Below are 19,914 nucleotides of genomic sequence, written 5' to 3'. Positions count from 1 at the left end.
GGCAGAGCTGTGCTCTGGGACAGGGGAGAAGGCCGTGTGCCCTGAGATCTCCTGCATCCTCTCCCTGCCAGGCCCGCCGCTGCCGAGAGGTTGGGCCTGTGCTGAGGAAGAGCCTGAGCTGGTGTCATGGCCACCACTGGGAAGCTCTCTGAGCCTCGAGGCCAGCATGGAGTTCTGCCCTGAGCCATCCCCAGCTTTGTGGGACCCCGGCTGCAGGTGCCGTGGCTGGGACCTGGGAGGCATTTGGCCCCACCCCTCGAGCACCCTCTACCAAGGCCCCTCACCTGTCCAGCCCCTGCCCTGTCCGCCCAACTTCTCACTCCAGAATGTGCCCAGGGGCTAATCCATGAGTGAGGACATTGGGACAGCGAGTGAGCCATCCCCAGGGCTGTCAGCTCTGCCTCCCCTCACCCCATTACTGTCCTGAGACAACTATCGGGTGGACACTTACCCAGGGCCTATGTATGCTGGGCACTATGCTGGGTGCTGGGAATATAACAGAGAGCCCGACACGGGGTTCTTGCCCCCTGGAACTCACAGTTTAGAGAAGGGAGGCTGAAAACTAACCATACAAACGGAAGAGTAAAAACAGTCATTTCAGAGAGCACTGAGTGCCATGAAGGAACCCATATGGGGGAGGTGGTTGAGCACGGCGAGGCTGCTTTAGAAGGGAGGGCTCAGGAAGGGCCTCTCCAGGCACATGGGGTGAGGAACTGGTCACACAGGGTCTGGGAAGAGCACTCTGTGCAGAGGGGACAGCAGGGGCAAGGCCCTGTGGCTGGCATGGACTTTGCATCTTTTTTGGAAAAAAGAGGCTGGAGAGCAGCTGGAGACAAGGTGGAAGGGAACAGGGCCAGGCAGGGTGTCCAGGAGGATGAGGAGCTGGATCCTGTCCTCCAGGGGCAGGTGTGGCCGCAGCTCTCCCAGCAGCATCCCCAGCAGGAGGGGGTGGTGCTATCCCCAGATGTGGGGGTCTTGATGCCCATGAGGCCTTTCCCAGCACCTTCAGCCCCTGAGTAGCTGCCCGTGGCCTGGATGGTACATCCTGCATGCATGTGACTCTGGGAGACCTAAGTGTGCCCCACCAGCTCAGCACTGGGTTAGTGGGGCTGGAGTCCTTGATCACTAGGTGTGGCCGTGAGGGACAGGCAGCAGGCCCCTGAGGAGGTGGTGGGCAGGAGAGAGCTGATGAGTACAGACCCAGGCCAGGGGCAGGGAACTGGCAGACCTAAGGGCTGTTTCTGGGGGAGAAGCCAAAGGACTGGATGATGGGAGATGAGGAGAATGTGTGAGAAATAGGAATGGCAGGGATCCTTCCAGGGTGAGTAGGCACCTTTCCCAAGAGGGCGAGAAGCCCCTTCACAGCAGACAGCACCTGCTGGGACTGTGAGGCCAGGGTCATGTGGAGGAGGTCCGGAGGCAGTGGCACCTGTGGGTGCCTGCCTGGTGCAGGTCCTCAGGGAGGGAGGAAGGAAGGACCGTGTGGGCTCCAGCAGCTGCAGGCACTTAGACAGAGCAGGAGCCCGTGAGGCCCGGCAGCACGTCTGCCCCGGATGCTTGGCACAGCCACAGCAGGTGACTCAGGGAAGGGGCACCAGGCAAGGCTGCTGAGCAGGATCACCAATAAAATCAGAAACAATGAGGACAGAACTTTGGGCTCTGGCCAAAGCATTTTATTAGCCGACTCATAACTCGTTCATTCTTGGTCTGGTGAAAAGCCTCCAAAGTTACTGCAAGGGCAGAGCTCCAGGAGCAGTCATCTCGTAAGCAACCACTGGAGGGGGCCACATTTAACTATCCTTTACAGGCCAGGGCTGCCAACCCACTGAGCCTGGGCTGGGAGGAGCAAGAAAGAGGGTGTGTGTGTGTGTGTGTGTGTGTGTGTGTGTATGCATGTGCACATGTGTGCATGCATGGTATATGCAGTGTGTGTGTGTGTATTTGTGTGAACGTGTGCTGTACATGCAGCACATGTGTGTAATATGTGTGTGCTGTGTGCTTGTGTATGTAGTGCTGTGTTTTGTGCATGTGTGCATGCTGTGTGCATGAGCGTGTGGTGTATGCATGTGTGTGCTGTGTGCATGTGTGTGGTGTCTGCATGTTGGTTCTGCATGCATGTGTGGATGCTATGTGTGTGTGGTGTATGTATGTGTTGTGTGCATGTATGTGTGTCATGTGCACATGTGTGGTGCTGTGTACATGTGTCTGGTGTATGCATGTGTGTGTTAATGTCCATATGTGTGGTATATGCATGTGTGTTGTGTATGTGGGTGTCGTGTGCATGGTGTATGCATATATGTGTGCTGTGTGCATGTGGGCGTGCTGTGTGTTTATGTGTGGTACTGTGCATGTATGTGCTGTGTGCATGTATGTGTGCTGTGTGCCTATGTGCTCTATGCATATGTGTGGTGCAGTGTATGTGTGTAGTATGTGTGTGTGATGTGTGCATGTGTGTGTGATGTGTTATGTGCATGTGTGTAGTGCATGTATTTGTATGTGTGTTGTGTACTTGTGATGTGTGGTGTTTGCATGTGTGTATGGTGTATGCATGTGTGTGATGTGTGCTGTGTGCATGTGGGTGTGCTGTGTGTATATATGTGGTACTGTGTGCATGTGTGTGTGCTGTGTGCATGTGCATGTGGTGTATGTATGTTGTATGCTGTGTGCATGAATGTGCTGTGTGCATGTGTGTGTAGTGTATCATGTGGTGTGCATGTGTGGTGTTGTATGCATGTGTGTGCTGTGTGTCGTGTGCATGTGTGTGTAGTATATGCATGTGGTGTGCTGTTTGCATATGTGTGCTGCATACGTGTGTAGTGCTATGTGCATGTGCTATATGCACGTGTGTGCTGTGTGTGTTGTGTGCATGTGTGTGTAGTTTATGCATGTGGTGTGCTGTGTGCATATGTGCTGCATACGTGTGTAGTGCTATGTGTATGTGTGCTATATGCATGTGTGTGCCTGTGTGTGTAGTTTATGCATCTGGTATGCTGTGTGCATGTATGCGTGCTGTGTGCATGTGTGTGGTGGTTTGTGCATGTGTGTACTGTACACACACATGTGGTGCATGCATATATGTGGTGCTATGTGCATATGGTGTGCTGTGTGCATGTGTGTATTGTATGCATGTGTGTGGTATCATGTACACATGTATGGGGTAAATGTGGGTCTGATCTCCATCTGGGCTGGCCAAAGGATGAAGGAAGGCATCAGAGATGGGATCCCCTGGAAGCGGGGCTAGAGATATGGGTGCAGGTTATTTATGTGGGAGGGGATCCTAGGTGGCCAGCCTGGTGGCGCCCCTTTGGGGAACTGTGCAGGAAGTGTCTCAGAATTCTCCTGCTGGGCAGAGCATTTCCCTATGTCCCCTGTGCTTTCAGGTTGCTCCTGTATGAAGGCTGAGCAGACTTCCAGGACTTAAACATTCCTGAGGCAGAAATGCAGGAGCTGGGGGTGGTCACTGCGAGGTTCCACCACAGAGCCGTTGCTCACTGCGCTGAGAGCAGGTAGGGAGCTTGAGGCACAGGTGCAAACGTTGCCGGCTGCGGTGCACCCCTCGGAACACTCGGATTCCTGTGGCTCCTCTGAGTCCTCGACGTCGCTCCTCACCACAAGGAGGCAGGGCTGGGCACCCCTGCTGGCAGTGACTCCTGGCCCCACCTGCTGAATCACTGGCATGAACAGTCCCAAGTGTCCAGCAGAGTGAAATCTGCAGACACAGGAAGCACCTCCCAAGGGTACCCAGCCTTAAAGCTTTGGGGAAGTTGTGACTCAGTGGGGCCATCGGTTCTAGCTGGAGGCCAGGGATGGAGGAAACCCTCCTCTAGCAGGAGGAAACCCTCCTCTTTCCTACAGAGTACCCCAGGTCACCTGTCACACCTGCAGAGGTTTCATCTCTCCAGGGCTGTCAGATGTCACTGCGTGTGGATCACCTGAAATGCTTAGGCAAGTGGGGTCTGGGTGGCCCTGCACTTGGTGTCTGTAACGAGTGGCCCAGGTGAAGCTGATGAAGGCCAAAGACGGGCAAACTCAAGAAATGCTGGTGTAGAGGGATCCAGGCTTATCATCCCCATCTGTGGCAGGCAGAATAACGACCCCTAAAGAAGGCCACTTGTTAATCCCCAGAACTGTGGATATGTTAATTTAAGTGGCCAAAGGGACCTGGCAGGTGGGATTAGCTTAAGGATCTTGAGATGGGGAGATGATCCTGGATTATCCTGGCGAGCCCAGCATAATCACAAATCACAGGGGTCCTTACAAGTGGAAGAGGGAGGCAAAAGGCAATTAGGGAGGCAGAAGTGGGAGCAGGGGCTGGGAGATGCTACCCTTCCAGCTTCGGAGGCAGGGGCCATGAGCAGAGGAATGTGGGTGGCTGGAAAATGCTGAGAAACATATTCTCCCCAAGGGCCTCCAGAAGGAACTGGCCCTGCTAACACCTTGCTTTCAGCCCATTGAGACCCACATTGGAGTGCAACCCACAAAACTGTACTGCTTTGAGCCACTAAGTTGGTGGTAATTTGTGACAGCAGCGATAGGAAAGGAAGACGCCATCCCATGAGAGAGGCTGGGAAAATCAGATGACTCGTGCAGGTGACGCCCAAGCCGTCCACACCTCTCACTGGCTGCCCTGTGTTGGGGGGAAACCTGTGGGATTGGGCTTGGGCTGCGCCCTCCCCAGAGCCAACAGCCTGTCTAGGCAGAGTGGTCGTGAAGCAGTGCTGGCCTTCCCCGGGAGCTGGCTTATGGCCCACATCCCCTAGGGCCCTTGCCCAGACTTCTGACTCAGAGGGCTCAGGCAGGGCTGGGGAATCTGAGTCTGTTAGCAGGTGTCCCAGTGGTTCTGAGCCCAGCCACGTTTGCGAGCCATTGCCTCAACTGTTTCCTTCTTGGACATTATGGCTGGACCTGTCCCTCTTCTCAGAAGGCACACAGACAACTGGAATGTGCCACAGGCTGTCAGGGAGCAAGGGACCCATGTCCTTGTGGGAATTGGCCAGCGGTGCCCAACTGTGTTTGCTCGTTTAGCACAGGTGAATCAAGCACCTCAGTGAACAGGCTGAACACCTGGGCATACCTGTCCACAGTGGCAAAGGTTTTAGGTTCACAGGACAGAAAAGCTCCAAGCAAGAGTGAGTGGCTGCAGTGAACGTCGGCAGAAGGTGCTGCAGGGAACTGTGGCGAATGTGGCAAGTGTTTCTGGTGGGCCACGTGTGCGCTGTGTGTGAAGCACTGGCGGGGGCCGTGGGCAGGAGATCCTGCAGGACTGAAACCTGGGCAGGTGCACAGGCCCTGGGCATGTCTCCATGTGAAAGTTCTAGGTAATTTAATCTGTGTGTGTGTGTTTGGGGGTGTGTGTGTGTTTGAGTCGGAGTCTTGCTCTGTTGCCCAGGCTGGAGTGCAGTGGCACAATCTCGGCTCACTGCAACCTCCGCCTCCCGGGTTCAAGTGGTTCTTCTGCCTCAGGCTCCCAAGTAGCTGGGACTACAGGAATATGCCACCATGCCCGGCTAATTTTTTTTTTTTTTTGTATTAGTAGAGACGGGGGTGTTACCATATTGGCCAGGCTGGTCGCGAACTCCTGATCTCATGATCTGCCCGCCTCGGCCTCCCAAAGTGCTAGGATTATAGGCATGAGCTACCATGCCCGGCCAGTAATTTGATCTTTGAATTTGTGTTTTCTAAGTGAAGTTCACTGGAACCACAGAGTATGCTTGTGAAGAAACATGTTCACCCTACGTGTCTACACGACTCCTTGCTACCCATTCACACTTAGGGCTCAGGATGCCCCTGTACACAGGGTGCTGGTGGGGCGACTGTTTCAGTCCACCAGACTCAGGCCAGTTCCAGGTAGGCACATTACTGGACAACTGAGTCAGCAGGGCACTCACAGCCCCAGGACCAGAACTTCCTTCAGACAGAGATAAGGCAATGGTGTCCTAAAAACCACAAATGACCAAGTGACCTGATCATAGCCGTTCTTCTTTTCTTTTCCCTTTCCAACTTTTATTTTAGGTTCAGGGATATGGTGCAGGTTTGCTACATGGATAAATAGTATGTCCTGGGGCTTTGGTGTGCACTTTATTTCATCACCCAGGTACTAAACACAGGGTACCTTCTCCCACCCTCCACCCTCAAGTAGGCCCCAGTGTCTAGTGCTCCCTTCTTGGTGTTCATGTGTACTCAGTGTTTAGCTCCCACTTATACATGAGAACATGTGTATTTGGTTTTCTGTTCCTGCATTAATTCACTTAGGATAATGGCCTCCAGCTGTATCCATGTTGCTGTAAAGGACATGATTTCATTCTTTTTTTACACCTGTGTAGTATTCCATGGTGTACATTTATCCAATCCGCCATTAATGGGTGCCTATGTTGATTCCATGTCTTTGCTATTGTGAACAGTGCTGTGATGAACATCTGCATGCATCTTTATGGCATTTTCCTTTGGGTATATAGGGATTGCTGGGTCGAATGGCACTTCAACTCTCAGTTCTTTGAGAAATATCCAAACTGATTTCCACGGTGGCTGAACTACTTTACATTTCCACCAACGGTGTATAAGCATTCCCTTTCTCTGCAACCTCGCCAGTATCTGTTTTGTTTTCTTTGGGTGTTGTTTTGAGACAGAGTCTTGCACTGTCGCCTGGGGTGCTAGAGTGCAGTGGTGCAATCGGTGTACTGCAACCTCTGCCTCCCAGGTTCAAGCGATTCTCTTGCTTCAGGCTCCAGAGTAGCTGGGATTACAGGCACCTGCCACCTTGCCTGGCTAATTTTTTTCGTATTTTTACTAGAGACGGGGTTTCATTATGTTGGCCAGGCTGGTCTCGAACTCTTGACCTCGTGATTTGCCTGCCTCGGCCTCCCAAAGTGCTGGGGTACAGGCGTGAGCCACTGCGCCTGGCCTATCTGTTATTTTTAATAATAGTCATCCTGACTTGTCTGAGATGGTATCTCATTGTGGTTTTGCTCTGCATTTCTCTAACAGGGATGTTGAGCATTTTTTCATATGCTTGTTGGCTGTGTATGTCTTCTTTTGAGAAATGTCTGTTCACATCCTTTGCCCATTTTCAACAGGGTTGTGTTTCCCTTGTTAATTTAAGTTCCTTATAGATTCTGGACATTAGACTTTTGTCAAATGCATATATTGTCTTCCATTCTGCATTTTTTTTCTGTTTACTCTATTGATAATTTCTTTTGCTGTGCAGAAGCTCTTTAATTAGGTCCCACTTGTCAATTTTGGTTGCAATTGTTTTTGGAGTCTTTGTCATAAAATCTTTCCCACGGCCAAAGTCCAGAATGGTATATCCTAGATTTTCTTTTAGGATTTTTATAGTTTTAGGTTTTCCATTTAAGTCTTGAATCCATCTTGAGTTGATTTTTGTATATGACATAAGAAAGGGGTCTGGTTTTAATCTTCTGCATATGGCTAGCCAGGTATCCCAGTGCCATTTATTGAACAAGGAGTCGTTTCCCCATTGCTTTCTTGTTGTCAGCTTTGTCGAAGATCAGATGGTTGTACATGGGTTTCTTTCTGGGTTCTCTAACCTGTTCCATTGGTCTATATGTCTATTTTCATAGTAATACCATGCTGTTTTGGTTACTGTAGCCCTGCAGTATAGTTTGAAGTTAGATGGTGTGCCACCTCTGGCTTTGTTCTTTTTACTTAGGATTGCTTTGGCTATGTGGGCTCTTTTTTGGTTCCATATAAATTTTAGAATAGTTTTTTTTCCAGTGCTATGAAAAATGTCATTGGTAGTTTGATAGGAATAACACTGAATCTGTAAATTGCTTTTGATAGTATGGACACTTTAATAATATTGAACATGTAATGTTTTGTGTCATCTCATTCTTTGAGAGTGGTTTGTAATTATCGTTGTAAAAATCTTTCACCTCCCTGGTTAGCTGTACTCTTAGGTATTTCATTCTTTCTGTGGCTATGTGAATGAGATTGCATTCTTGATTTGGCTCTCAGCTTGGATGTTATTGGTGTATAGAAATGCTATTGATTTTTTACATTGATTTTCTATCATGAAATTTTGCTGAAGTTGTTTATCAGATCCAGGAGCCTTTGGGCAGAGATAAGAGGTTTTCTAGGTATAAAATCTTACCTTCTAAGAAAAGAGATAATCTGATTTCTTCTTTTCCTCTTTGAATGCTTTTTCTTTCTCTTGCCTGATTGCTCTAGCTATGACTTCTGGTACTACGCTGAAAAGGAGTGGTGAGAGAGGGCATCCTTGTCTCGTACCAGTTTTCCAGGAGAATATTTCCATCTTTCGCCCATTTAATATGATGTTGGCTATGTGTTTATCATATTTGGCTCTTATTATTTTGAGGTATATTCCTTTGATGCCTAGTTTGTTGAGATTTTTTACATGAAGCGATGTTTAATTTTACTAAAAGCCTTTTCTGCATCTATAATCATGTAGCTTTTCTTTTTAGTTCTGTTTATATAATAAATTACATTTATTGAGTTGTGTATATTGAACAAACCTTGTATCCCAGGGATAAAGTCTACTAGATCGAGGTGGATTAGCTTTTTGATATGCTGCTGGATTTGGTTTGCCAGTATTTTGTTGAGAATATTTGCATCTATGTTAATCAGGGATATTGGCTTGAAGTTTTCTTTTTTTGTTGTGTTTCTGCCAGGTTTTGGTATCAGAATGATGCTGGCCTCACAGAATGAGTTAGGAAGGAGTCCCTTCCTTGGCCTTGATTTTAGGGAATAGTTTCAGCAGGATTAGTACCAGTTCTTCTATATGTCTGGTAGAATTTGGCTGTGAATCTGTTTGGTCCAGGAATTTTTTTCTGGCTGATAGGTTTCTTATTACTGATTCAGTTTCAGAACTCAATACTTGTCTGTTGAAGGTTTCCATTTCTTCCCAATCATAGCCTTTCTTACTCGGGTTGCTTCCCTGTATCAGTCAATCGCAGAGCCAAAAATAGTGACAGAAAAGGAAAGGGGAAGATGGGGCCACCTGTCCTTCCTTTCCCTGTCAGTCTTCCATACCCATCAGTAAACTGCAGGTGGAGAGAGTGGGTAGAATGTGTATGGGTCAAAAAGTGACAGTAATGCCTCCCTTAACACCGGGGACACATTCTTAGAAATGTGTTGTTAGGTGATTTTGTCATTGTGAGAACTTCATAGTGTGTACTCACACAGACCCAGATGGCACACACAGCCTATTGCTCCGGAGCCACCACCTGTACAGCAAGTTGCTGTACTGAATACTGTAAGCAATGGTAACACAGTGGTATCTGTGTATCTAAACAAAACATATTTATTTATTGAGATGGGGTTTCACTCTGTTGCCCAGCCTGGAGTGCAGTGGCAGGACCACTCACTCACTGGGCTTAAGTGATCCTCCCACCTCAGCCTCCTGAGTAGCTGAGACCACAGACGTGTGCCACCACACCCAGCTAATTGTTTCATTTTTTTGTAGAGAGGGGATTTCACTATGTTGCCCAGGCTGGTCTCGAACTCCTGGCCTCAAGCAATCCTCCCACCTCGGCCTCTCAAGGTGTCAGGATTACAGGCACGAGCCACCACAACTGGTCTGGAAACATGGAAAAGGTAGAATATAAATACAGTATTACAATCTTATGGGACCTCTGTCATACACGGTCTGTGGTTGACTGAAATGCCATTATATGGTGCATGACTGTAGCTGAGTTAGCCTTATGCAGCGTTGCCCTGGTAAGAATGAAATACTTACGCATGTGTAAGCTACATAAGACAAGTTGTGTGATTTCAGTGATTCTGCAGAGGCATTAGATGCTTTTATATTTGTATTTAAAACAAGCATTGAACAATGTAAAAACAGTACAGTTCATCTTACATTTTAATGATAATCTCATATTGTACGTTTTCTTTACTTAGAATAACATTAAAAGGCACATAAAAATGCCAGGACAAGGGGAGACAGAGTGAGTGAGAAAGGAACAAAGTGCTTTAACAGTAACAGCACGACTTCCCGATTTTCAAACCCTGCCTTTTCATTTCACTCCGGGCCCCCCAGAATTATGTAACTGGCCCTGGGATGAAGCGAGAACTGCCCAGGTCTATGACGGAGGCAGGCTGTGAGGGGCATCTGTGAGTACCCCGACTGTGTTCCATTTGAGAACAAGTCATGTGTAAACACAGGCCGGGCCAGAGAGCTTGATGCCTTCCTATGAGAGTGCCGTGGGCTGGATGGCCTTCCGTGCCCCTCCTCTCCTTCTCCCTGCTTTGAGCTTGGTAGGGTCTGAAACCAAAGAGGAGGAAGTGGCATGGGAACAAAATGAGGGGCGGGGAAGGACCGCGGCTCTTGGCTTCAAGTCTCACTTCTGTGCGCAGCCCTGGCTGAGCTACACATCTCTCCATTGTCAGCCGACTGTGTGTTGACCTTGGAAATGGAAGGTTTTAGAAGGAGACAAGAAGGCACTTGCTCCTTCCCGTCATGCCCACCGTCTTGAAGGTGGCACGTCAGCAATGGCCCTTCACGCCAACAGTGGTGGCTGGTTCCAGGCTCGACTTCATTCTGCTCTCCCAGGACAGCTTCATCGCCGTTCCCACAGGGGCTACCAGCAGCCTGGCCATGCTGCTCCCCCCAGATCTGGTCCCCTCTCCGTGGGGCCCTTCTCTGAACTTTCAGGCTCTGATAAACCCAAATTCACTTTTTCCTTTATTCCTTAACCCCAAGTTCCTACATTCAATTCTTTGTTGAAATACCTACTGTGGGTCCTGTTCCCCTGACTGGTCCCTGCCTGGTGACCCAACTGGTATCAGGAGTGGGGTCCTGGGAAATAGACCCTCAAAGATGGGGGAGGTCAAATCTATAGTGTGATGAGCCAGTCAAGTGTGGGACTTTCCCAATCCTTCTTATCTCCTGCTCCCCACTTTGACCCTAGTGGAATAAAAAATTCAAGCTAGTAATAAAAGAGAGGAGGGACAGAAGGAAGATATGGGGAAGGGAAGGAATATCCCATGCCGCCTTCCCTGCCTTCCTGTATATTGACTGCCCCAAGCAGAAAAGGTAGGATATTTAACTCAGAATGAATTTGGCAAGTTGGAATATAATACAGCACTAGCCATTTTAATTACTAAAATGAGACTGAATTTTTTGCTTAGACTGAGTTTTCTGTTTTCTGTGAGAGACCAGAAAGGTCATGGGATCTATCAGTGTTTTCAATCAACTCCTGCCCCACTGACTGTTAAGGAACAGGGAGTAAATAAAATTGCCTATTAATTATGTCACATAGGCCCTGCTTATTCAACATACTAGTTATACTTGATTTTATGTTCAAACATACCTAAATTAGATGATAACACAAACAATTTAAAGCAGCACCGAGATTTAGTACAACTGTTTTTCTTTAAAAAAATTCTGTTATTTAGGAAACTTGAATATAGACTTGGTATTAACTTTAGTTTTTAAAGATACATACTGGAAAATTTAGGGGTAAAATTTAATAATGTCAATAAATTATTTAGTAAAGAAGATATATTAGTCAGCACAGGCTGCCATAACAAAGTACTACACACTGGGTGGCTTAAACAACAGAAATTTATTAAACAGTTCTGGAGGCTGGAAGTCTGAGATCAGGGTGCTGGCATGTTTGGGCTCTGGTGAGGAGACTCTTCCTGGCTTGTGGACAGGTGCCTTCTCCCTATGTTCTCACATGGTCTTTCCTCAGTGCGTGCATGTGGAGAGATGGACCTCTCTCTCCTCCACCCACCCTTATAGCCTCATTGCCTCCTAAAAGCTCCATCTCCAAATAAAGTCACATTGGGGGTTAGAACTTCAACATAAGGATTTTGGTGGGAGACACAATTCAGTCAAAAGCAAGAGATATTAAAAAAAATGTTAACAACTGTTAAGCCAAGGAAATAAAAAAGAGTATTCGTTATTCTATTCTCTCTTTCCTGTATGAAAGAACGTTTTCATAATAAGTCAAAAGGGCCTTTGCTTCTGGGCAGGAAGTTGTGGCAGACCAGCGTTCCTTCTGAAAACCAGAAAAGCTGAACACATTTTCAAAAATCCTATTTTCAAAGGCACCAGAGAGTCATGGAAGCACAAAAACTAGATGGACTAAAATTCCAGAGGGGGAAAACCCTTCCAAGGTGAACTTGGTTCTAGGCATGGACTGGGGAAAGGGGGTTTAGAGAAGACAAAGGGCTACTTTTGGGAGGAAGAGAACCAGCAAAGCTTTTAGCAGGTGCAGAAGATTGGAGAGTTGAGGCTAATTTCTCCCTAAAGCATTTGCTGAATTCTGAGGTTCTGGGGTGGGTGGGACCTGGAGTGGGGATGTTTAGCATACAGTAAAAAATTACTATGTACTAAATTACTGTACACTATACAAGGCCACATAACAATAGATGTCAACCCACCAATGACTCAGATACTGAAATGAGCAGATAAAGACTTTAAAATAAAAGTACTTTGAAAAAATAAAACTATGGTTCAAGAAAATAGAGGAAAAGATGACCAAACTGGTAAAAGGACAAAGGATTTTGACAGAGAATTCGAATCTCTGAAAAAGAATGGGTATAAGGCTTGAACAGGAACTTCACAGAGGAAGATATTCACATGTCAATAAACATGAAAATGTGCTTAACTTGAATAGTGTTCATGGACTGCAAATTATAACCCTACCAAGACCATTACACACCCACCAGAATGGGTAAAACAGAAGATGGGTTACCTGACCTTAAAATGGGAAAAGTTAGACAGCATATGTAGCAACCTAAATTCTCATCTACCACTGGTGAGAATGTAAATGAAAAAATGACTTGGGAAATCACTGGGCAGTATCTGCTGTGGTAGGCAGAATAATGGCTCCTCAAAGATGTCCACTTCCGAATCCCTGCAACCTGTGATTATGTTATGTTACATGGCAACGAGAACTACAAAGATGTGAAGTTAAAGACTTAAAATCAGGAGATTATCCTGAATTATCTGGGTGTGCCCCATCTAATCACATGAGGCTTTAAAAGCATAGAAAATTATCTGGCTGGAGCAGAATATATGCAGTAGAAGGGAAGAGAGATTGCAAGCATGAGAGACTTGACATATATCTGCTGGCTCTGAGATGTAGGGACACTTGTAAGGACTGGAGAGAGGGCTCTAGAACTAACAGTGGCTCCCAGCTAACAGCCAGCAAGGAGATGGCGACCTTGGTCCTACAATAGCAAGGAACTGAATTTGGCCAATGACCCAAAGGAGCTCCGAAGGGAGGGAACTGTGGGAACTCAGGCTCTCTTCCTGCCTCTCTTTCCCTGACTTTAAGATGGAGCTAATAATACTAACCTCATCAAATTGTCGGTATTACATCAAACATGTTCAAATATATGATGTGTGTAGCTATTCTTCTTGAGCCAATTTTGGTACTTTGTATTTCTACGAATATCTGCTTCATGTAGATGATCACATCTATTGGAACCCTGTATGCCTACATTTATTTCTTTTCTGTTTTGCATGTTACTTGCACAGACTTTTTTTCTTTATCAGTGCTGCTAGAGATTTGTCTAAGTTATTACTCTTTGGGGTTTTGCTAATTTCTTCTCCCAGTTTGTCTTCCGGTTTCCTGATCCCGGCCCTTTTCTTCATCATTCCTCCTCTGTTGCTTCTTTGGGCTTGCTATGTTGCTCTATTCTCTGTCTCCTGAGTTGAATGCTGAACTCATTTTTTTTGTTTCTTTTTTCCTTTATTTTCTATTTTTTTTTTAAGACAGAGTCTCGCTCTGTCACCCAGGCTACAGTGCAATAGTGCAGTCCTCCGCCTCCCAGGTTCAAGCGATTCTCCTGCCTCAGCCTCCCAAGCAACTGGGGTTACAGGGGCTCCCCACCACACCAGGCTAATTTTTGCATTTTTAGTAGAGACGGGGTTTCACCATGTTGGCCAGGCTGGTCTCAAACTCCTGACCTCGTGATTCACCTGCCTCGGCCTCCCAAAGTGCTGGGATTACAGACGTGAGCCACCGTGCCCGGTCTAAAAATTTTTTTTTTTTTTTTTTTTTTACAGAACAATAAACACCTTTATTACATGGGTGGAGACAGGGATGAGGATTCATTTGCCTTTCTGGGCCTTGATTTTCCTAAGATAGAACTCTAACTCCTTGCCCTCTAGCACGTAGCCATCTGCTCAGCCACATTGTCTGGTCACACTGTCCTGGCCTTGATGTGATGCACACAAGAAGCTTGCCCTGCTGGAACTGCTCCTCTGGAAGACATTATTTTGGCATTCTTTTTCCTTTCATCATATTTCTTCTGAATTTTTTAGGTCATTTTTTTGTTAAAAATTCTCTTTTTCCTCGGGAATCAGCTTGGCCCCTTTCTTGTGGCCCAGGAGCAGCACACAGTAGGACTCATACCACCGTTGATACGGTGTGTTGTCAATGAGTATGACGCAGTTCTTCACCAGGATCTTGGTACAGACCAGCTCACTATTGAATGCATTGTAGACAACGTCAAGATGCTTGTTTTGCAATTACAACGCTCTGAGCCCCAAGAGAAATTCACCACATCCAGCCTCAGGGCACAGTATTTTTTGTTACCTCCCTGCACACAGACTGTGTGGATGTGGCGGGGGCTCGTACCTCTACTTCTTGTGCCAGCTGTGCCAAGATGCCATTCACTCAGTGCTGGCTGGAAAGACAAATCTGTCTTATTTCTGATAAATGTATTCAAGCCTTAGCAGGTCTTACCAAGGTAGCCACATAGTTTGTTGAAGCCACACACCTTTAGGAATTTTGAATTTTTCCTTATGATTTCCTCTCTCACCTAGATTGCTTAGTGTATTGTCAGTCTCCAGATGTGTAAGAAATTTTAAAATTTATTTTGAATTTTATCACATTATCCTATGATATTGATTTTGGGATTTATTGAGACTTCCTCTGTGGACTGATACAGGTGGTATTCCCCAAAGTTCCCTGTGTTGAAAATAATTTGCCTGTTGGGTCTAGTACTCTCTCTGAGCGCAGGTGGAGAGCTGTGGCATTCCAGTCTTCTAGATCTTTGCTCCTTTTTCACTGGCCTGATCTGTCCATTTCTGAGAGGGGTGCATTCAAATTTCAAACCACACTTTTTGGCATTTTGTTTCTCCCCATGGTACTATCAATCATCACACACACGCACACACTAGTTATGTATTATACATATACTACATGGGTGCATGTTTTGTAATTTTATATATTGTTAGGTTTTCTATTTGCTCACAGCCCTTAACTCTTTTTGATTGTATGTTTTGGTCATGTACATTTATTTTAACTACTAGTATGTTAGGGCTTACTTATGCTTTTATTTCATTTTTCCTATTTACTATATTTTCTGATAAGAACAGATACTATACTTGATCTTAGCCAAAAGGCCAAGAAGCAAGGATGATATATTTTTTTCTCCCCTTTTCCTGAATCTCCTTCTGGCTCAAGTAATGAATTTTAATTTTCTCTATCAGTTTTAACAATTTAAAATGTTAGGTGTCCATCCCACAAACCCAGGTATGGCCCTAATCTCCTCTCACATTCCTCTGGTCTCTCTCCCTGTTTCATCTCCACCTCCATCAGCAGAGTTGGTATCATTCTTGGAGCTTTATAATGATGAAGTCTTGTGGCCTAGAAAAGTGTGCAACGGTTCATGAGTTACTCCTTAGGCTTCTCAGAAGTCACACTGACGCGTCAGTAGTTTCTCTGACGTCAACACAAACACATTCAGCTTCATGCAGGTAGCTCATTACAAACACTATTACGTGGCTATGTATACTTGTGTCTGTCTATAGAATACATGAGTATACATCATGTATACATGAAGTTAAGAGACTTTTAAAGGCCTGGTTGCTTGTAAAACATCAATGGGGAAATTAATGACTACATATCAGTATAAAGGCACGTATGTACTTATGCATGCATGTAGACAGGATATAGCAGGTGGTGAAATAACATTTGGGGAATCTGGGTGAGGAAGAATTCTTTGTACTATTTTTGCAACTTTTCTGTCATAAGTTATTTCAAAATTAAAATTTAAAATGTAATGAGGTCAGCCAACAGGACATGGGACTCAGTTTTGAAGAGCTTCCCTGACTACAGTTTTGGCAAGTCAAGTCTCAAAAAGAGGAATGAAAACGTCAGAGAGATAAGGTGTGATGCCACCTGAGGCAGCTATGAAACCAATACCACACTTTCAGCCCTGACCACTAACGGTAAAGAACAAGGTACGGGGCTGCCTTTTGGCTGAGGCTTACCTCAAGGCCACCAAACAGCCCTGGCTGACACATGGGAGCTCTCGCTGACAGCAAAGTGCCAGCATATGATGGCAACAGGACAAATTAAGGAAATCACTCTTCCCCAAACACCCAAGAATTCTTGCTCATGGCCAGGATTGTCAACTGAGGCCAATAGCATGAAAATGGTGGATGTGGCACCTCCAAAGGAAGCCCACATGGACAACTTCCTCTTCACAGGGAAGAAAATGTGACTGTGTGATGGAGGCCTGGACTGTCATCACCCTAACCAGTGGTCAATTTTAGTATCATTGGCCAGGTGTGGTGACTCACACCTATAATCCCAGCACTTTGGGAGGCTGAGGATGGAGGACTGCTTGAGCCCAGGAGTTTGAGACCGGCATGGGCAACATGGCGAAACCCTGCCTCTAAAAAACATTTAAAAAATAAAAATAAAAATTTTGCATCACTGACAGTGGGTTAAAAAGATATGAAATGTCCTTTCTGGTGAATAGGAAGGACACTCACTTAACTGCATTACAACCAAAAGATGCACGTGAACCTAGCAAAGCTTTAGCTGTACCTTCCAGATTCCAGGAAATCCTGGGGACAGGGAGCAGGTCAGGGCAAACTCTTAGAAGTGGCCACACAGAGCTGGAGGGTGCACATCCTGCAGGACACCCTACCTAGTGCTGTAAGTTGGTTCTAGATCAACCAGAAAGCAGGCGCTATGAATGCATGGGTGTTGACTAGGTCCTGGAAAAAAAGGCAAGGGATGCTCAAGGTGATAAATGTCTGAAGTTACACCCACCATGAGCCAGGTTCTGGCCTGATGGAGAAATTTTTGTAGTCATCAGGCAACAAGAGAGCTGCCTGGCATTGGCTGTATGGTCTTCTGTGGAATCACAGTCACACAGCCTTCAAAACACATCACTTCTTTATTCAAGATGAAACAAAACAAAGCTAGTAAGTGTCCTGCTCTTCCTCACTCTGACCTATGGACACTGAGACAAAACTAATCATGTTTTCTAAGTGGCCACAGGATAGCAAAAGTGTGGCTATCACGGGGGTGGCTGGCACTCACCACCTGCTCCTCCCAAGTAAAAATAAAAGAATGTACTCTGAGGTCCAGGGCATGGTGCCAAACTCATTTCTTTTTCTTGAAATGTGACTAGTAAGTGGAGCAGAGAATGACGCTGAACTGTGTTCATGCTTTCTGTGATCCATCCGTCAAGCTCCTTCTTGGTGACCTTGCAGAAAGACATCACTTCCTGTGGGCTACATGGCAAGGCTGCTGAGCTGAACTGCCCTGCTGACAGGGGAGACAACAGCCACATGGACCTGTCCTGATGACTACCTGAAGGCGCTGTTATCAAGGTTGCTCATCACCAGGCAGATGAAGGTTCAGGAGACATGTTCATGCCATCGGACCACAGATATCAAGCTGGCAATGTTCATGATGATGATAGAACTGGGATTGACTGCGACACCACAGAATTCAGGAGCTGAGATGGACCTAGACACAGAATATGACATGGCTCTCAAGGATAAGGCCACCTGAGAGTGTGTTAATTAATGGGGGCCCTTGGAGGGTGCCCTGCTCAGGCTGTATATGGAATACTGTGTCTGCTTCTGGGCCCATATTTTAAGGGTGCAGCTGACGAGCGGGCCCTCAAGGTGGGAAGCTCTTGGAGATTTTTATTTTTAGAGAAGGGGTCTTGCTCTGTTGCCTAGGCTATAGTGGTGTGATCAATGCTCCCTGCAGCCTCAAATTCCTGGGCTCAACCAATCCTCCTGCCTCAGCCTCCCAAGTAGTGGGGTTTTTTTCATATGAGAGAGGGTTGGATGAACTTTGAGTTTAACATAGAGAAGGGAAGACTTGGAGCTTACCTTTCCAACTAACATATTAAAGCCTGCTATTAAAAGCAGGTCAGACTTGCTCTATTTTACTCAGAGGAAAGGTCTAGGACCCATGGGCAGAAGTTACCGGAGCCAGGTGTCAGTTCAATTTAAGAAAGAAGGTTTTAACAGTTAAAACTACAAATGACTCAGTGGGAAAGGAATTCCCTTCATATGAACAGGGGCTGGGTGACCAGCTGTGAGGAACTCTTCAGGTTGATTCTTACCTGAATGGGAGCGTGACCCAGAGAGCCCCTCTGTGCATTGCACTCTGGATGTGCAAATGAAGCTAACTTCAAAGCATGCTTTAAAAGTGTGTGAATGAAATTAATTTCAAAGCACATTTATAAAAGTTATAAGAAAATCACAGGGAGTTTCAGGGAAGAGGAGAGAATATATTTTTGGAGAATTAATTTAAAATAGGGTTTTAAGTGAAAGAGTTTATTTCAAAGCTCAGCACAGAAGTACTCCTTTGCAAGTAGATTTGTTTAATGATAGCTGTGTCTTTGTACATTTCCATTTAGCTCCTGAGTTCCACGTGGAGGAAGTGACGGAAATGACCCAGTTTACTGGAACAAAGTCCTTGTCTTTTCTTTCTGCCATCAAGTAAGAAGGCCAACCAGTGCTGGGGCTGAGTGATGATGCCCTGTTATACACTCAAGATTTGTGTACAAATAAGTCAGGGCCAACAAGGGCAGAAAAGGCAGAACCCTCCTGAGGCTCTGCTCCCCCTGAGAACATGAAGCATCTAGGAGCTATGTCTAGAAAGGGGCTCTCTGGCCGGGCACAGTGGCTCATGCCTGTAATCCCAGCACTTTGGGAGGGCCAAGACAGATGGATTGCTGGAACTCAGGAGTTTGAGACCAGCCTGGCCAACACAGTAAAATCATGTCTCCACTAAAAATACAAAACTTAGCCGGGCATGGTGGTGCATGTCTGTAATCTCAGTTACTTGGGAGGCTGAGGCACGAGAATAACTTGAACCTGGGAGGTGGAGGTTGCAGTGAGCTGAGACTGCACCACTGCACTCCAGCCTGGGCAACAGAGTGAGATTCCATCTCAAAAAGAGAGAGGAGAGGAGAGGAGTGGGAGTGGGAAGGGGAGGGGGAGGGGAAGGGGAAGCGGGAGGGGGAAAAGATAGGGGCTCTTTACATGGTATCTGCTGGGGTCCAGGGCTCCTCTGAAACCTTGGCAAAAATTTTGTGCTTATGGTGTTTTTCTCAGGAGAAAGTCACAGATGTCAGCGGATTCTCAAAAGTGTTTGTGACTGAGAAAGACAGAAGAGTGAGATTTACAAGGACCTGCTATGAACAGGTTTGGGGCAGATCCACCGCTCCTTCTTGGTGCTGTGAGGTGCCCAGACACCCCTCTTTTCTGGGGCTCAGGCCTCCTCACTGTTCTAGGGTGAGGGGTTAGACAAAATGATTCTGGATTTCCCTTCCAACTCTAAAACACCATGAAAGAGAATGGAAGAAGCAAACACTCTTGTTCACAGTGACCCTTGGGAACCCACAGCCTTGGTCATTCTAACTTTGGAGGAGCATGCAGTCTCCAGGCCTTGAAAACAGCCGATGAGCAGCTCCCAAGGGCTGAGACGTGCATCCCTCTTACATCACGGTCACATTCAGCTGCAAGGAGATGTGACCGACCACTCTGGCACTGTTATTACTGATTTTGTTACCAACTTTCCTTATAAAACAATATTGAAGTACTGCCTTATTGTCAAAGATAATCACCTTATGCTTAAATTCAGATAAGTAGCCATAGAATTTTCAAGATAATGCCAAGTAGCTAATTATAAAGTTATTTTGAAATATGGGCAC

At 46.3% G+C, this 19,914-nt stretch overlaps 2 pseudogenes; both read right to left on the bottom strand.

Annotated features, from left to right (window-relative positions):
* Nucleotides 1–12,313: 12,313 nt before the first annotated feature.
* LOC135275165 (small ribosomal subunit protein eS8-like) lies at nt 12,314–15,554 on the bottom strand (annotated as a pseudogene).
* On the bottom strand, nt 15,256–15,355 carry LOC135275184 (U2 spliceosomal RNA; annotated as a pseudogene).
* Nucleotides 15,555–19,914: the final 4,360 nt, after the last annotated feature.

This window comes from Aotus nancymaae, unplaced genomic scaffold, assembly GCF_030222135.1.
Source record: "Aotus nancymaae isolate 86718 unplaced genomic scaffold, 86718_ANA_hifiasm-v0.15.2.pri h1tg000015l_1, whole genome shotgun sequence".
Classification (NCBI taxonomy): domain Eukaryota; kingdom Metazoa; phylum Chordata; class Mammalia; order Primates; family Aotidae; genus Aotus; species Aotus nancymaae.
This window is presented reverse-complemented; position numbering and strand designations above follow the sequence as displayed.